Consider the following 18,812-nt stretch of genomic DNA (forward strand, 5'->3'; position numbering starts at 1 on the left):
AAATTGTTGGTGAAACAAAGCAGAAGAGGTTTTTTCCAGGTTTTTTTTTTTTTGCGTTTCAGAATGGGGAGTTCTGTCACATGCGAGGTATGTGTTGTGCGCCTGTGAAACAACGCTTTCACCGATTTTTACGCTCTTGAAAAATCGGACCCTGGTGGGTGGTTCAGTTCGAATATAGCACAGACCTTACTTTGAAAGTCGATTGGACTGACTGCAGCCTAGCTGTAGCTGTCTCCATGTTGTTTGGTTGTCCTTTTTCAATTGGTATTAATTTTGTTGTCGCTTACAGCGCCACCGAGTGGCCTGTCGCAGCGCCCTTTTTCACCTTGCTTCTGACTGAGCCCCTGCACAGGTGTGCCGATTTGGGTGAAGGGATCTCATTCCTTCCTGGAGTTATAGCCATTCGAGCCATCTCGGACACGCCACGTTAGCACGTTTTGAGGTCCCCTCGCCAAGGTGAATGGAAATTTCCACTTTTTTGGGATGATTATTGACAGGCAGACTCCAGAGAAGCTTTCTGTGCTGCTTTGGGTGGGACTGGGCCAAATACCTGGCGCTAGGTTGCAAAAGAAGGTTTTCGACAAAATCCCAAATACCCGAAAATTCTGTCAGAGCAACGAGCCAATCTGAGACCTGCGTCTGGTTCGGCTCGAGCCAAGGATTCCCATTACATAAGGCACGTGGCTCTGCGACGAACCGTTTGGGAGTTACGAGCGATGTCGTACTTTCCGTCGCTGCAGTGCCAGCGTCAGGCCGAGCGTGACGAGTCCCGGTGACGTTGCAGACAGGGGAGGGTACTACCATCCCCCAGCGTTTTTAGGTCCCCCAGACTTACCAAAGCCGAGATAGGCATCGCTGTGTCCGGCTTCCTGCCCGCTGCGTCTTAGCGGCATCGCTTCTCGGCCTTTTGGCTAAGATCACGTATCTTGTCAGACGGTTTAGACTGCGATCGCCTCTTGGAGGTTTCCTGACTCGAGATCTTTTTATCTTGAGTCACACAACTTCGAGAGGTACATTGAACTCTGCTGCTTCGGGCTCCAACACGTTTTAAGGTAAGGTCTTTTAATTATTTATTTGGTTATTTATTATTGTATTTATTGTTGTTTTAAGTTTCTAGGCTGTTGGTGCCTCCATCATGTCGGCTGCCCGTGCCGGCGTGCGGAGGCACCACAGCGTGCGCTTTTGTTTTAAAGAGGTGAATGGCAAGCTCCTAGGGATGTCACGTCTTGACTTCTCCAGAAAGTCCTTTTTTTTTTGGAGCGTCCATTCAGGTATAAGTTTGAGGGCTCGTCTACGTGGGTTAAGGGGACATGCGCGCTGACCCCAAAAAATTTTTGACGGACGCGGCGTCAAAAAGGCCAAATTTGAGGCCCCTACATGCCATTCAGCACTTCTCCATAGGGTGGCGCACGGAGCAGTACACCTCAGGTTTAAAACAGTGGCATTTACCCGAATGGGGGGTGTACGTTTTTTTTGCTCACGAAACCTATATTTGTCCATTTGACCTTTAAAGTTACAGAATGACCACGGAACCGATGCGGACCCCCGTCGGACCCCCAACCCGGGTCCCACGAACCCATTATTTGTCCATTTGACCATTATATTCACACAATGACTGCGGATCATCTGCAGACCCCTTGCGGACCCCCACCCTGGGTCCCACGAACCCACTATTTGACCATTATATTCACGGAATGACCACGGATCACATCTGGAACATTTGCGGACATATCCAAAATTGTGGTGAATGTTAACCAAAATGTCACAGAATTTGCCAAGCTGTAACTCCGCCAAAACGGGGCCAAACTGCACCAAACTTGGGTCAGAGTAAGACCTCCAGAAGGCCTACCGAACACCGCTGCCCCCCCATCCATAACACCCCGGGGGGCGGAGTTATTGCCCCACACATTTTTGATAGTCAAATGGAAGGAAGAGACCTAGCAACTTGAAACTCGGTGACTTGATAGCCCTCAAAGGGCCCTCTCTGAAGCCACCTCCCCCAAGTCGATAGACCCCCGGGGGCCAGAGATACGGGCCCGCAAATGCAAAAAGTCCCAAAATTTGACCGGCAATAACTCACCCAAAAAGAGAGGAAAAAACACCAAACTCAGGTCAAAATTAGACCTTTGGGAGCTCTATCCGACTACACCAGCCCCATGTTGCTATGACCCCGGGGGTCCGAGTTACATCCCCACAAAATGTGGAATTTGAACCGTTATAACTCAGGAACCGGAACACCCAGGAACTCGAGGGTGGTCGCATACGGTAGGCCCCTCGATCCTCTAGGGATCCCCCGAATTTTAGCCTCGGGGTCCACCGCTTCGCGGAGATATTAGCAAAAAAATAGTACCATCCACCCCCCTCATACCTACTCATCCATGCCGGCCAGGGTGCACCCTCCCTGGCTAGAAAAGGCAGCTCGAGGGGGGTGGAAGTTGGAAGAAAATTTTTTTATGAGGCCTAGAGAAAACACTTGTACTGTACTCAGGGCACTCAGAGGAATCCATTTTTGTAAGTTTTATCCCATTATACTGTAGAAATATGCATAGAAAAAATGTTGGATTTTGGTTATTTGGTAACCAAAATGTCACAGACTTTGCCAAGCTGTAACTCCGCCAAAACGGGGCCAAACTGCACCAAACTCGGGTCAGAGTATGTTGAATGTTGCAGAGAAATGTTGCAAGTCTTGCAGTATATTAATCAGCAATATTTTTTATTGTCAGTCTATTTCTCAAATCACTTCTAGTCTAATGAACTACACATGGGGCTATTTCATTTGTCACTTAACAGTTACTTTATTTGAAAACTTCCTAATTCCAATTTATCCATAATGTATTGTAAAATACGTTTTATAAAACAAGAGTGCACACTTTGCAGTCTATTTCTCATTCCACTTTTAGTCCAAACAACTTCAAATGGGACTATTTCCTTGGTCACTGACCAGTCTATTTCTCATTCCACTCATAGTCTAATGAACTACATATGGCACTATTTCATGGATCACTTGCCAGTCTATTTCTCATTCATTTTCTAGTCTAATAAACTACATATGGCACTATTTCCTTGATCACTTGCCAGTCTATTTCTCATTCAAAACTTTTAGTCTAATAAACTACAAAAAGTACTATTTCCTTGGTCACTTACCAGTCTATTTCTCATTCCTTTTCTAGTCTAATAAACAATACATTTCACTATTTCAGTCTATTTCTCATTCAACTTCTAGTCTAATAATCAGTTTAACTGGTGATGATGATCGGCCTGAATAAATCTGAAATAGAAGTGTATTAATGTGAAAACATATGGCACTATTTCATGGATCACTTGCCAGTCTAATTCTCATTAATTTTATAGTCTAATAAACTACATATGGCACTATTTCCTTGATCCCTTGCCAGTCTATTTCTTATTCAAAACTTTTAGTCTAATAAACTACAAAAAGTACTATTTCCTTGGTCACTTACCAGTCTATTTCTCATTCCTTTTCTAGTCTAATAAACAATACATTTCACTATTTCAGTCTATTTCTCATTCAACTTCTAGTCTAATAATCAGTTTAACTGGTTATGATGATCGGCCTGAATACATTTGAAATAGAAGTGTATTAATGTTAAAACATATGGCACTATTTCATGGATCACTTGCCAGTCTATTTCTCATTCATTTCATAGTCTAATAAACTACATATGGCACTATTTCCTTGATCACTTGCCAGTCTATTTCTTATTCAAAACTTTTAGTCTAATAAACTACAAAAAGTACTGTTTCCTTGGTCACTTACCAGTCTATTTCTCATTCCTTTTCTAGTCTAATAAACAATACATTTCACTATTTCAGTCTATTTCTCAATCAACTTCTAGTTTAATAATCAGTTTAACTGGTGATGATGATCGGCCTCCCCGGCTAGAGAAGGCAGCTCGAGGGGGGTGGAAGACGGAAGAAAAATTTTATTATGAGGCCTAGAGAAAACACTTGTACTGTACTCAGGGCACTCAGAGGAATCCATTTTTGTAAGTTTTATCCCATAATATTGAAGAAATATGCATAGAAAAAATGTTTGGTTAATTTCACCACATGTGGTGCATGTTAACCAAAATGTCACACACTTTGCCAAGCTGTAACTCCGCCAAAACGGTGCCAAACTGCACCAAAATCGGGTCAAAGTCAGACCAGGGGGCCCTCTATCCGACGACACCAGCCCAATGTCCCTATGACCCCGGGGGTCCGAGTTACGGCCCCGCAAAATGTGGGATTTGAACCGTTATAACTCAGGAACCGGACCACCCAGGAACTCGAGGGTGGTCGCATACGGTAGGCCCCTCAACCCTCTAGGGATCACCCGAATTTCAGCCCCGGGGTCCATCGCATCGCGGAGAAATTAGCAAAGAAATAGTACCATCCACCCCCCTAGCACCTACTCATCCATGCCGGCCAGGGTGCACCCTCCCCGTCTAGAGAAGGCAGCTTGAGGGGGTTGGAAGTCGGAAGAAAGATTTTAATATGAGGTCTAGAGAAAACAGTTGTACTGTACTCAGGACACTCAGAGGAATCCATTTTTGTAAGTTTTATCCCATTATACTGTAGAAATATGCATAGAAAAAAGTCAGACCAGGGGGCCGTCTATCCGACGACACTAGCCCCATGTCCCTATGACCCCGGGGGTCAAAACGGCCAAAACGGGGCCAAACTGCACCAAACTCGGGTCAGAGTAAGACCTCCAGAAGGCGTACCGAACACCGCTGCCCCCCCATCCATAACACCCCGGGGGGGCGGAGTTATGGCCCCCCACATTTTTGATAGTCAAATGGAAGGAAGAGACCTAGCGACTTGAAACTCAATGACGTGATAGCCCTCAAAGGGCCCTCTCTGAAGCCACCTCCCCCAAGTCGATAGACCCCCGGGGGCCAGAGATACGGGCCCGCAAATGCAAAAAGTCCCAAAATTTGACCGGCCATAACTCACCCAAAGAGAGGGGAAAAAACACCAAACTCTGGTCAATATTAGACGTTGGGGACCCCTATCCGACGACACCAGCCCCTTGTTCCTATGACCCCGGGGGTCCGAGTTACGGCCCCCCAAAATGTGGGATTTGAACCGTTATAACTCAGGAACCGGACCACCCAGGAACTCGAGGGTGGTCGCATACGGTAGGCCCCTCGACCCTCTAGGGATCCCCCGAATTTCAGCCCCGGGGTCTGCCGCATCGCGGAGAAATTAGCAAAAAAATAGTACCATCCACCCCCCTCGCACCTACTCATCCATGCCGGACAGGGTGCACCCTCCCCGGCTAGAGAAGGCAGCTCGAGGGGGGTGGAAGTCGGAAGAAAATTTTTTTTATGAGGTCTAGAGAAAACACTTGTACTGTACCCAGGGCACTCAGAGGAATCAATTTTTGTAAGTTTTATCCCATAATACTGTAGAAATATGCATATAAAAATGTTGGATTTTGGATAACTTCACCACATGTGGTGCATGTTCACCAAACTGTCACAGACTTTGCCAAGCTGTAACTCCGCCAAAACGGGGCCAAACTGCACCAAACTCGGGTCAGAGTAAGAACTCCAGAAGGCCTACCGAACACCGCTGCCCCCCCCCATCCATAACACCCCGGGGGCGGAGTTATGGCCCCCCACATTTTTGATAGTCAAATGGAAGGAAGAGACCTAGCGACTTGAAACTTGGTGACTTCATAGCCCTCGAAGGGCCCTCTCTGAAGCCACCTCCCCCAAGTCGATAGACCCCCGGGGGCCAGAGATATGGACCCGCAAATGCAAAAAGTCCCAAAATTTGACCTGCCATAACTCACTCGGAAAGAAGGGAAACAACACCAAACTCTGGTCAAAATTAGACCTTTGGGAGCTCTATCCGACGACACCAGCCCCATGTCCCTATGACCCCGGGCGTCCGAGTTACGGCCCCCCAAAATGTGGGATTTGAACCGTTATAACTCAGGAACCGGACCACCCAGGAACTCGAGGGTGGTCGCATACGGTAGGTAATTTCAGCCCCGGGGCAAACCGCTTCGCGGAGATATTAGCAAAGAAATAGTACCATCCACCCCCCTCGCACCTACTCATCCATGCCGGCCAGGGTGCACCCTCCCCGGCTAGAGAAGGCAGCTCGAGGGGGGTGGAAGTCCGAAGAAAATTTTTTTTATGAGGCCTAGAGAAAACAGTTGTACTGTACTCAGGGCACTCGGAGGAATCCATTTTTGTAAGTTTTATCCCATAATACTGTAGAAATATGCATAGAAAAAATGTTGAATTTTGGTTAATTTGAACCACAAATGTTGCAAGTCTTGCAGTAAATTAAATAGCAATATTTTTTATTGTCAGTCTATTTCTCAAATCACTTCTAGTCTAATGAACTACACACGGAGCTATTTCATTTGTCACTTAACAGTTTCTTTATTTGAAATCTTCCTAATTCCAATTTATCCATAATGTATTGTAAAATACGTTTTATAAAACAAGAGTGCACACTTTGCAGTCTATTTCTCATTCCACTTTTAGTCCAAACAACTTCAAATGGGACTATTTCCTTGGTCACTGACCAGTCTATTTCTCATTCCACTCATAGTCTAATGAACTACATATGGCACTATTTCATGGATCACTTGCCAGTCTACTTCTCATTCATTTTCTAGTCTAATAAACTACATATGGCACTATTTCCTTGATCCCTTGCCAGTCTATTTCTCATTCAAAACTTTTAGTCTAATAAACTACAAAAAGTACTATTTCCTTGGTCACTTACCAGTCTATTTCTCATTCCTTTTCTAGTCTAATAAACAACAAATTTGACTATTTAAGTCTATTTCTCATTCAATTTCAAGTCTAATAATTAGTTTAACTGGTGATAATCGGCCTGAATACATTTGAAATGGAAGTTTATTAATGTGAAAACATATGGCACTATTTCATGGATCACTTGCCAGTCTATTTCTCATTCATTTCATAGTCTAATAAACTACATATGGCACTATTTCCTTGATCACTTGCCAGTCTATTTCTTATTCAAAACTTTTAGTCTAATAAGCTACAAAAAGTACTGTTTCCTTGGTCACTTACCAATCTATTTCTCATTCCTTTTCTTGTCTAATAAACAATACATTTCACTATTTCAGTCAATTTCTCATTCAACTTCTAGTCTAATAATCAGTTTAACTGGTGATGATGATCGGCCTGAATAAATTTGAAATAGAAGTGTATTAATGTGAAAACATATGGCACTTTTTCATGGATCACTTGCCAGTCTATTTCTCATTAATTTTATAGTCTAATAAACTACATATGGCACTATTTCCATGATCCCTTGCCAGTCTATTTCTTATTTAAAACTTTTAGTCTAATAAACTACAAAAAGTACTATTTCCTTGGTCACTTACCCGTCTATTTCTCATTCCTTTTCTAGTCTAATAAACAATACATTTCACTATTTCAGTCTATTTCTCATTCAACTTCTAGTCTAATAATCAGTTTAACTGGTTATGATGATCGGCCTGAATACATTTGAAATAGAAGTGTATTTATGTGAAAACATCCTAATTTCAAGTTATTCAAAATATAGTAAAATATGTTTTTATTAAACATTTTATGTATAGAAATACTATATATTTATTATGTATTTATAACATATACTTTTTTATTTACACACACAATATATAAATATGTTTAAATTATTTTTATTACATGTAATATATATTTGTGTGTGTGTGTGTGTGTGTGTGTGTGTGTGTGTGTGAATGTGTGTGTTTGTAATGACACCTTAATTCAATTTCAAATATTTATTGAACTTTTTGTTTTGCAGACATTGTAAAGTCAAAATCAAAAATGCCTCAAAGTTCTGTACAAAAAAAACACAATATATAAAAAGTATAATAGGAAACATGCATTATATAAGAAAAATAAAATAAATAAATAAACATGTTCAGAAAGATTCAGAGCAAACTGACATTAACCTTAACTATAACTATTTACAAAAAAAAGAAAAAAGAAAAATGGAACAGGCTATCAAAACAAATAAAAAGATAACCTTACTTTTTTATCGTAGAAATAAAAGGAGTAGAACAATTATCATAAAAAATATCAAAACAAACAATTTAAATAGCTACATAAATTATTTACGGGGATTTTTTTTTAAATTTCTCCAGTCTCTTTTTTACTTGCTGCACCAGCTTTTTAGACGCTATTTCCTGTGGTGATTTAAGTGGGGAGTTCTTCACCATCAGTCTGCGTCTGAGGACCATCTTCATTAATGTGCTTCTTTCCTTATAGAAATAATAAGAAAGGCAAAGTGTTAGTGAACATGTCTACTTGTCACAAACAGTTAAACCAATCCATGGGAAATTGTACTTACTGAAGCAGATTTCCCAGACTTCTGGCCTTCTTCAGCATCGGGAGGGCTGTCGGAGAGCGTTGGGCTGGTGGATGAGGACTTTTCCTCAGCTGGCATCTTGTGGGGTTTTGTCGTCTTTCTTCTCTTGGCACCTTGCTGCCTTGGACTATCAGCTTCCTCACCCACCACAGCTGTATCAAAGAGGCGACGGTGTTCTGCTGCCTGCTTTGCATTAAGGTTGAGGGCATAAAACCTGTCAGCTATGGTGGTGTCGTGGCACATGAACTGTGCCACTTTGTGCCTATCTTCCGGGCAGTGAGTGTTCTTTGCCTTTTTGGAGAGAGAACAGCATAGGCAAAGAGTTAGAAAAAAACACACCAGAAACTCATAAAGCCGGGACAAGTACAGGAATGCTTACATGGGTGGCGATGGCAGTCCTCACATCAGTAAATGTGGGTGTGCCTGGTAACCCCATGCTCGCCCACGCATCCTGAAAATACTTGTTCAAGTTTTTGCAGGAGCTGGCCTTTGAGGTAAAGAAGAAGTAGTTTGCAACTCGTCCCCCTACCAAGTTGGACCGGGGTGAAAGGAATTCCTCAAGCCACCCATACTCCTCCTGGTCCAGGGCCAGCTGGGCTGCACCAAAGGCCTGGTTGGTCTTGTGGGCTGATATCTTTAGAAACAGTGAGAAGTGGCATAAGCTGAGTTTTATTTTAAAGAAAACCATGTGGACAACGAGAGACAGAGAGAGAGAGAACCACTCACATTAATGACAAAGTGGCCATCTGTAGATGTCGCACGGGCATCCTCCACCTCTTTAATTGTTAAATTTTGGAACACCCCTCCACGGTGACCATAAATGCTGGCCGAGTAAGTGGTGAGGTGTCCATAAAAAGACCATTGGTCCTTTTTCTCAGGACTAGTCTTCAGACGATCTTCACAGAAAAAAAGAGAAGCATAAAGGATCACATTGATCGCCAAATAATGAGAGGAGAAAGGATTCAAAAACTTACCCAGAATCTCAGGAATAATTTTTTTGGCAGAGTCCCGGCAAGCTCGCAGTGTGGCTTTAGGGATCAGGCGGGCCTCCTTGGCTTGTTTTACAGCCAGCTCGTGGACTGCCACGCTGCGCTTTACTGGGCGGGTCAAGTTCTGGATTTCCCTCCTAATCCCAATGAAAGCCACACGGGAGAGCCGGCATGTGGGCGGCTGGGTCTCATTAAGATATTTGAGGAACTGTGCCACATTTTTTAGGTAATGGTGCACAGTTGGCTCTGTAATGTTGCATTTCCTTAAAAAAGACAGCCAGGACCGGACCTTTGCCCTGTTGTCCAAAAACATCAAGCTGGCCAGATTGGTCTGGCCAGCTGACATATATGAAATAAAAAATTTTATTCTAAAAATCTTTGAGGACACATTATTTATTAATTTCGGAGTGGGGTTGATGCCCTCCCAGTGGGCCCTGGACTCCTCAATGAGCTGATCTGCAAAAAGAAAGCACAAGAGAAGGACCAGGTGAGTCAGGTCGATAACATAGAGGTAAACACTAACAAACATTATTATTATTATATTAAATTAAATTAAATTAAATATATAATAAACTATATTATACATATATATATATATATATATATATATATATATATATATATACATACATAATATGTGTGTGTATATGTATAATTATATTACTATAATTTTCTAGTCTAATAAACTACAAATGGTACTATTTCCTTCGTCACTTATCAGTCTATTTCTCATTTCTCTTGTAGTCTAACAAACTATAAATGGGGCTATTTCCTTGGTTCACTTACCAGTCTATTTCTAATTCAACTTCTAGTCTAATGAACAACAAATGAGATTATTTCCTTGGTTCACTTACCAGTCTATTTCTCAGGTAACTTCTAGTCTAATAATCTACAAATAGGAGATTTATTAATGAAAGTTATTGTATGGTGTTATCAAAGTGACAAGTGTCATACTCACTTAGGGCTGGCACGTGGTCCGGAAAGGGGTATGGTGCATCGGAGGAGTGGGCCTTCTTTGAAGGCCCGGCGACCTCCTCCTCGGGTCCTGTGGCTGGCTCTGCCTCAGGCCTGGTGGCTGGCTCTTCATCTAGTCTGTCAACCTGCGACTCTGAGCACTCCTCCTCCCCAGGGCTGTTGAGGGCCGATAGCAGACTATGTGTTGCCCGTGCAACCTGCCTAGAGGGGGTGGGATTTGACCGCTTCCTCAGCTGCCGGTACCGCCGTGAGAAGCTCTCCCAGAAGCAATGGATAGGAGAAGCTTGCGCTCCTTCACATTCCGCACCTTGTGAAAGACACGAAGGTGTTGGCTTAGATGATTATAGCCACGAAAGCACAAGGGACAGTCGTCCAAAGCCATATCTACTTTTGTTAAAACACTAAAGGATGAATAGCAAAAGGATGAATGCAAGGGACACTGCCCAAGCATTGGTTACTTATATAACTTTTTAGGTCCCATTTGTAGTCTGTAAATACAACTTTGAGTCTAATACATTAGAGAGCACAATTTGCAGTCTATTTCTCATTACACTTCTAGTTTAATAAACTACAAATTTGACTATTCCTTTGATTCACTCACCAGTCTATTTTCCATTCTTTTTCTAGTCTAATAAACTACAAATGGGACTATTCCCTTGGATCACTTACCAGTCTATTTCTCATTCAACTTCTAGTCTAATAAACTACAAATAGTACTATTTCCTTGGTCACCTACCAGTCTATTTCTCATTCATTTTCTAGTCTGATAAACTACAAATATGACTATTTCCTTGATTCAGTTACCAGTCTATTTTTCATACCACCTCTAGTCTAAGAAACTACAAATGGAACTATTTTCTTGGTCACTTACCAGTCTATTTGTCATTCCACTTTTAGTCTAATAAACTGTAAATTACCTTGGTCCCTTACCAGTCTATTTCCCATTCATTTTCTAGTCTAATGACTAATGACATCCACCCCCCTCGCACCTACTCATCCATGCCGGCCAGGGTGCACCCTCCCCGGCTAGAGAAGGCAGCTTGAGGGGGGTGGAAGTCGGAAGAAAAATTTTTTTATGAGGCCTAGAGAAAACACTTGTACTGTACTCAGGGCACTCAGGGAATCCATTTTAGTAAGTTTTATCCCATTATACTGTAGAAATATGCATAGAAAAATGTCAGACCAGGGGGCCGTCTATCCGACGACACTAGCCCCATGTCCCTATGACCCCGGGGGTCCGAGTTACGGCCCCCCAAAATGTGGAATTTGAACCGTTTTAACTCAGGAACTGGACCACCCAGGAACTCGAGGATGGTCGCATACGGTAGGCCCCTCGACCCCTAGGGATCCCCCGAATTTAGCAAAAAAATAGTACCGTCCACCCCCCTCGTACCTACTCATCCATGCCGGCCAGGGTGCACGCTCCCTGGCTAGAAAAGGCAGCTCGAGGGGGGTGGAAGTCGGAAGAAATTTTTTTATGAGGCCTAGAGAAAACAGTTGTACTGTACTCGGGGCACTCAGAGGAATCCATTTTTGTAAGTTTTATCCCATAATACTGTAGAATTTGCATAAAAATGAGCGTTGAATTTTGGCACACATGTGCACCACATGTGGTGCGTATCTCACTTTTCATTAAATAGCAACTGTATTTGCAACAAGGAATGAGATCTGCCATGCAGTGGTGTATTGCGAACTTTTTTCCTGATGCGCCCTCCTGGGGTCTTGGACTCTTCCACGAATGATGCACCCACCTGAGGTCTTTCACAGACGAGGTGATGCACCGAATCAGGTTTGTTTGGTTAAAGAGAGTCATCTAAAACCGGCGTTGGGAAGCCACGGCCCATGAGCTTGGCAGTTTCCAGGCCAGTAACGGAAGGCACCCATCCTTCCTTTCCTGGAGGGGGGCTAACCGTTGGTGTGGACGGTAGAGACGCAAATCATACCTCTGGCTGACCGCCTGGGCCTTCATACTTACCTGGCAGGGGAGACACCATGATCAAGAAGGCGGTTCACCCAGGGCGAGGCTTGCCCATTGCACTCCGGCCATGCTGACCCCTGCGAATTCCCCAAATGCGGGAATCTCGACTGCATAATTTATGGTAGTGGGGGACTGCGTTCGCGCTCTCCCCTGAAATTGTTGGTGAAACAAAGCAGAAGAGGTTTTTTTTGCGTTTTGCGTTTCAGAATGGGGAGTTCTGTCACATGCGAGGTATGTGTTGTGCGCCTGTGAAACAAAGTCAGTTACGCTCTTGAAAAATCGGACCCTGGTGGGTGGTTCAGTTCGAATATAGCACAGACCTTACTTTGAAAGTCGATTGGACTGACTGCAGCCTAGCTGTAGCTGTCTCCATGTTGTTTGGTTGTCCTTTTTCAATTGGTATTAATTTTGTTGTCGCTTACAGCGCCACCGAGTGGCCTGTCGCAGCGCCCTTTTTCACCTGGCCTCTGACTGAGCCCCTGCACAAGTGTGCCGATTTGGGTGAAGGGATCTCATTCCTTCCTGGAGTTATAGCCATTCGAGCCATCTCGGACACGCCACCTTAGCACGTTTTGAGGTCCCCTCGCCAAGGTGAATGGAAATTTCCACTTTTTTGGGATGATTATTGACAGGCAGACTCCAAAGAAGCTTTCTGTGCTGCTTTGGGTGGGACTGGGCCAAATACCTGGCGGCGCTAGGTTGCAAAAGAAGGTTTTCGACAAAATCCCAAATCCCCGAAATTCCATCAGAGCGACGAGCCAATCTGAGACCTGCGTCTGGTTCGGCTCGAGCCAAGGATTCCCATGACATAAGGCACGTGGCTCTGCGACGAACCGTTTGGGAATTACGAGCGATGCAGTACTTTCCGTCGCTGCAGTGCCAGCGTCAGGCCGAGCGTGACGAGGCCCGGTGACGTTGCAGACAGGGGAGGGTACTACCATCCCCCAGCGTTTTTAGGTCCCCCAGACTTACCAAAGCCGAGATGGGCATCGCCGTGTCCGGCTTCCTCCCCGCTGCGTCTTAGCGGCATCGCTTCACGGCCTTTTGGCAAAGATCACATATCTTGTCGGACGGTTGAGACTGCGATCGCCTCTTGGAGGTTTCCTGACTAGAGATCTTTTTATATCTTGAGTCACACAACTTCGAGAGGTACATTGAACTCTGCTGCTTCGGGCTAAAACAAGTTTTAAGGTAAGGTATTTTAATTATTTATTTGGTTATTTATTATTGTATTTATTGTTGTTTTAAGTTTTTAGAATGTTGGTGCCTCCACCATGTCGGCTGCCCCTGCCGGCGTGCGGAGGCACCACAGCGTGCGTTTTTTATTCAGGCAGGTTGAGGGGAAGCTCCTTGGAATGTCCCGTATAGCTGATCCAAAAGACCTTAGCTTTTAGATCTGACGACCTGAATTGTTTGATGACTCTGCCCTTGAACAAAGGATTTGATGTCAGTTTTAAAACCGCTTCCCTGCTTAATGGCTTTTGGCAAAGGTTTGATTCAGTTAAAGCCCAGTTCTCCATGTTCACTGTCGAGAAACTTTCTGATAACACACTTAAAACTGTGATTGTAAGGATGTTCAATGAAACAGTGACTGGAGATGATATTTATGTTTGGTTGGGTAGATTTTGCACTGTTCGAGGCCAGCCTGTCAAAGTGTTAGATGAAGATGGCATTTGGACATGCTCCTGGCGAATTCCCATTAAACAATGGGAAGACGCTGGGGGCTACCAGGGCCTGAAACATCTGCCTTCCATGATTGTGCTCGGAGAGAGCAGAGGCTACATACCAAACTCTGCAGGAAGGGTTGCAGGTTTGGTCATCTCGCTGAAGCATGCCAAGAGTTAGTATGTGGGAAGTGTAGAGAAATTGGTCACAGTTTGATTATTGTACCAATTTCAGACGGTGCAATCTTTGTGGAGAAACAAACCACCTCTACAGAGACTGCCCTAAAAGTTTTGCCAACAAGCTCAAAATGGCCGCCCCACATGGGCAACAAACGAATGAACAAAGGAAAGAGGAGGCGGTCCCTGAGGTTTTGGCGGGAATTTCAAATTCCCAGCCGGCCTCAGGGATTGGGCAGGAAGGAGGAAGTGGGACGGCCACAGGGGCGGAGGCAACGGAACAGGAAATGGTCATGGAAGGAGAGGAAAGTGAGGAAAAAACCAATTCCTCACTAGTAACAGTTTCGGATGGGGTGCAGGAATCTACCGGGAGTGAGACAGAGTGTTCACTCCCTAACGCTCAGGTGCAAAAAAGACCTGCGGGGTCTCCTCTGATTGTAACGGACGAGAAAAATCTAGGGCAGCATATAAGCTTGATAGTATCGATTCGGTAGATCTGGAGCGCATGTGGCCCCTAGAGTCCCCTAATGAGGTATCCTTTTTGCACATTAAGCTAACAGCATCGTCGCCAAAAGAGCCACAAGAGGTTTCCTCTGTGGCCTCTGAAGCGACAGGCATTTGCCCTCCTGATCCCAGCTCGTCTGAGGAAAAGGAAAGGCAAATGCAACAAGATATAACATAATTTTAATCGTATCTTTGTAGGCTTTTTACTGTCTTCTGTTTTAAATGTCTTATACCTTTTTAACCCTACTGCTCATGGCCCTCACCATCTCTACTATCAATGTAAGAAGTGTGAGGTCCACCATTAGAGCACAGAGTATTTTGTCCCTTTTAAAATCTTTTAAGTCAGATTTGTTTTTATTACAAGAGTGTTCTCTGCCCTTTTTAACTAGGTACAAGAAAATGGAGGAGCTATGGTCCGCAGGAGCCTCCATATGGAGCGGATCAAATTTTAACAAAAATGACGGAGTTGCGGTTTTAATTAATAATCCTAACATCTTGGTGAAGGGCAGCACTGTGGTGAGGCAAGGCCGGGCACTTTTAGTAAATCTGACCTTTTTAGACAGGGATTTTAATGTTCTTAATGTATATGGTTTTACGGAAAAGAATGAAAGATATGAGCTTTTAGAAGACTTGCAACCCCACATGCTAGGTAGGGCCCCCCTAATGGTAGCAGGGGATTTTAATTGTGTTTTATCCAAAACAGACAGGAAAAGGGTAGGGGAGGATTTTAGAGTGGACAAAACGTCGGTGTTATTGCAGGGTTTAGTCAGAGATTTTAATTTAGTCGACTGTTTTAAAATTTTGCATCAAAGAGAGGAGGGCTTCACCTGGTTCAGTGGTGATAGTACCAAAGCCTCTCGAATCGACTACGTTTTTACAAGGGACTGCCCGCCGACCGATGCTACATTAACCCCCCTCTTTTTCTCTGATCACATAATGCTGTCTTGCACCCTTTCACTGCCCATGGGTGTGACGGTAGGGGGAGGGCTGTGGAAGCTGAACTGTTCCCTGTTGGAAGACAAGGATATAGTTTTAGAATATAGGGAACAGTTCAGCCAATGGCAGACCCTCCAAGACTTTTACGATACACGTGCACAGTGGTGGGAGATGGTAAAGGACCGGACAAGACAGTTTTTTTAGAAAGATAGGGAAAGAAAAGAAGAGTAGGGAAAAGAAATGCATGTTGGGGTTGCAGAAAAGACTACAAAGGTATTTTAATCTTTTAAATAATGGTTTTGATTTTATCGACGAAATTCAGGAAGTAAAAAAAGAAATGTCAGTTTTAGCCAATATAAAAAGTAAAGGGGTCCTTTTAAGAAGTAAAGAGAGAGAAATAGAAAAAGGCGAAAAGTGTACCAGATATTTTTTTAAGAAAATAATAACAAGGGGTGGGGGATTAACCAGGGTTAAAACACGGGATAGGGAGGTTAACACAACAAAAGAGATTTTAGAGGATGTGGAAAAATTTTATGGGGCATTATATAGTTTTAAAAAGGTACACTTTGACACTGCAAAAGAAGTTTTAAATTTTATTGAGGAAAGGGTTGACTGTCAAAATGAGATTTTAACCCAAGATTTTAACATCTTAGAAATCCAAAAAGCACTTGGAGGTTTTAAGAAGGGGAAGTCCCCAGGAGTGGATGGACTTCCCCTAGAGTTTTATCTAACATTTTGGGACATTTTAGGACAAGAGCTTTTGACAGTTTTTAAAGAGTTTGAGACCCTCGACATACTTCCAGACAGTTTTAGAATAGGGATAGTTTCTTTACTTCACAAAAAAGGTGACCGGACTGACTTAAAAAACTGGAGACCCATAACACTTTTAAATTTTGATTATAAACTTTTTAGCAAAATTTTAGCAACACGCATGTCAACGGCTTTAGAGGACGTGATTCACCCGGATCAAGCTTGTTCTGTGCCCGGAAGAAAGATAACAGACAGCCTAGTACTGATCAGAGACGCCATCTGTTATGCGAGAGACAGAAATATTCGGCTAGTAGTCCTAAATTTAGACTTTGAAAAAGCATTTGACCGAGTCTCGCACCAGTACCTTTTTCAGGTACTGCAAAAAATGGGTTTTCCAACAAAGAGGTTTGTAGCCAGGGTGGGACTGCTGTACAAGGGACTAGTCAGCAAATTCCTTGTAAACGGGCATCTTTCCAAAACTGTGAACATACACAGTGGTGTCCATCAGGGATGTCCTTTATCTCCTCTCCTGTATGTGGCTTGTATCGAGCCACTGGCACAGATCTTGAGAAAGGATAAATGGGTCAAAGGACTGGACGTTCCTGGGACGGGTGGACTGACAGCGACTTGTGCCTTATACATGGACGATGTTACTCTTTTAACCACGGACATTTTATCTATACGAAGAGCACTGGACTTGACTGACTGGTACGGTCGGGCCTCGGGCGCCAAACTCAATAGAAACAAGTCTGAGGCCCAGCTCTTCGGGCCGTGGGGGGACGTGGACACAGGAGGACTTTAAAATTTTAGGTGTTAAATTTGATAAAGAGGGTGGAGGACGGGAAAACTGGACTGACTTGCTAGGGAAAGTTAGGAAAAGACTAGGGTTTTGGGGACTAAGACAGTTGACGATTGAAGGTAAAATTTTTATTTTTAAATATGTGATTTTACCTCTGATTTTACTTGTCTGTTCTGTTTTTAGCCCCCCTCGGTGGTTCCTGGTGAAACTGGAGAGGGCGGTGTTTTACTTCCTGTGGGGGTCCAAGTGGGAGTGCCTGAAGAGGGAGACAGTCAAGAAAAGGCCAGAGAACGTTGGAAAAGGCCTCCCAGACCCCCACCTGTTTTTAGGCAGCCGCTTCACCGCCTTGCACATCAGTTATGCCATGACCCCATCCAAAGAAAACAAGACGGCTGCAATGGCGCTATTTTGGATGGGGTCTTACCTAAGAACTTTGAAAATTTTACCAGTAGATTTGAAAACCCCAGTGTCTTTTAACTTGCCTAAAGACTACAGTTTTATAAAAAAGTTTTTAAAGAAATACCTTTTAGAGAGTGAAGATGTCACCATTTAACTAAACACAAGTCTCTCATTTCTGTTGTGCAGGACCGGAAACCGGTGAGTCCAGTTCCGGGCCTCACACTAAGTGAGGCCAAACAAGTTTGGCGGAATGCGGCTCACCCTGCTCTCCAGAACAGGCACAAGGACTTGTCGTGGATGGTGGCTCATGAGATCCTCCCGGTCAGGGCGGTTATGCACTCCAGAGGCATGGCCAAAAACCCCATCTGCCCTCGGTCCGGCTGCAATTCCCCGGAGACCGCCCACCACCTGCTCTGGGACTGCAGCACTGCGCGGGACCTGTGGGCCAAGACCGGCTACCCGTGTATTTCCCGTGCCTACCAGCAGGTGGGGCCCAGTTCGGGTACCAGCTCGCCATCCTTGGCGTGGGCCGGGGCTTGAAGGACTTGACGGCACAGAAATTTACCTCGCTCTGGCTCACCCTCAACGTCATCAAGGATGCCATCTGGGCCACCAGAAACCTGCTGGTGGGGAAGCGCGTTACGGTAACCCTCCATGCATGCGAGCTAAAGGTAACATCAAGGCTGCAGGGGTACCGGACGACGATATTCGGACGGGGGGGCCGGGGTCGCACAGAGAGGGTCCCGGCAGGCACCGACCCTGGCTGCCCGTAGATGCACCCAAACCATTCTGGCTATGGGAACAGCGGGCCAGCGGGCCGGAGGAGAGGGGATCTCCGCTGAGCCCGTAAAGTAGCATCTCATGTCCCTGTTCTGGAGAGTGGGGTGAAGACCGACTTGATGAGGACTCACCCCCGGTCTTGCACAACAGATGTTTTTTTTTATTGGTTTTTATCCAATAAATTGGTTTTTATGGTGTTTTATCAATGAAATTGGTTTTATTAACATGCATATGAGGCTTGTTTGCTTTTTTAAATTTGTATTTTACTTTTGAAACCGATCACACCTTTTAAACACACCTCAAATATGGACTTTTAAAAACAAGCAAAACACTGTGGTTTTAATCAAATGTTTTTTAACAATGATTGTTTCTTTCATTTTACCATGTGTATTTATTATATATAATATGGCTTGTTTTAATGTGTGCTTGAAAAGAAAAATGTGTGTGAAAGTAAAAATGCAAATGGAAAAAATGTAACTGTTGACAAT

At 44.0% G+C, this 18,812-nt stretch overlaps 1 non-coding gene across 1 annotated transcript; it reads left to right on the forward strand.

Moving 5' to 3' along the window:
* The first annotated feature begins 12,304 nt into the window (after nucleotides 1-12,304).
* Nucleotides 12,305-12,468, forward strand: LOC132134602 (U1 spliceosomal RNA). Its single transcript, XR_009429658.1, has one exon. It is a non-coding gene; the product is annotated as a U1 spliceosomal RNA (small nuclear RNA).
* The last annotated feature ends 6,344 nt before the right edge of the window (nucleotides 12,469-18,812 follow it).

The sequence above is a fragment of the Carassius carassius genome, unplaced genomic scaffold, assembly GCF_963082965.1.
Source record: "Carassius carassius unplaced genomic scaffold, fCarCar2.1 SCAFFOLD_61, whole genome shotgun sequence".
In the NCBI taxonomy this organism is placed as follows: Eukaryota; Metazoa; Chordata; class Actinopteri; order Cypriniformes; family Cyprinidae; genus Carassius; species Carassius carassius.